The sequence below is a fragment of the Sphaeroforma arctica genome (assembly GCF_001186125.1).
Source record: "Sphaeroforma arctica JP610 unplaced genomic scaffold supercont1.2198, whole genome shotgun sequence".
NCBI classification, from domain to species: domain Eukaryota; class Ichthyosporea; order Ichthyophonida; genus Sphaeroforma; species Sphaeroforma arctica.
This window is the reverse complement of record NW_014038360.1, coordinates 4,092-4,745: the sequence shown is the minus strand read 5'-3', so window position 1 is coordinate 4,745 and position 654 is coordinate 4,092.

Here is a 654-nt window from a genome sequence, read left to right as displayed (position 1 = left end):
GATTTATACGTATATACCCATCTTTTAAGAATTTATACAAATACACCCATGATTTAAAAATCTGAAACCTAAACCCTAAAACCCTACCATTGAGTCCGTGTAAATGTATTATACTATACCTGTGCTGAGCCATATATGCCGGTGTGGTCTCTGGATACAGGGCTGTGCATCTAGCTATGTCTCAGTATGTGTAAACATCTATACAACCTCCATTGCGTTCGTCTCCTACAACGTGCATTGAAGTCAAGTTATACTAGTGTACTAAACCCCCTGACCCGCATGTTCCAGTGTTTTACTTAGACTCTAGAGCTGTTGTATGCAGAAGTCCTTGTTGCATGGTGCGTGTTTGTATTGATACGTACAGCACCTTCTTTCTGCCAGAGCGTGGATCAAAGCGCTACTGAGGGGAATATACGATGCGTGTAATGAGCCATGGGATGGTGTGGCCGAAATAAGACCCACCCACTGGGCAGACGGCAACCGTATGCCACTGAGATACCGTGCGGACTTGATCATTGCCAATCCTCCTGTATGTATAGTGGTACACTGATGTATATATATATATATATACACACCACACACACACACATACACACACGCACACACACGCACACACACAGAGAGAGAGAGAGTAGAGAGAGAGAGAGAGAGAGA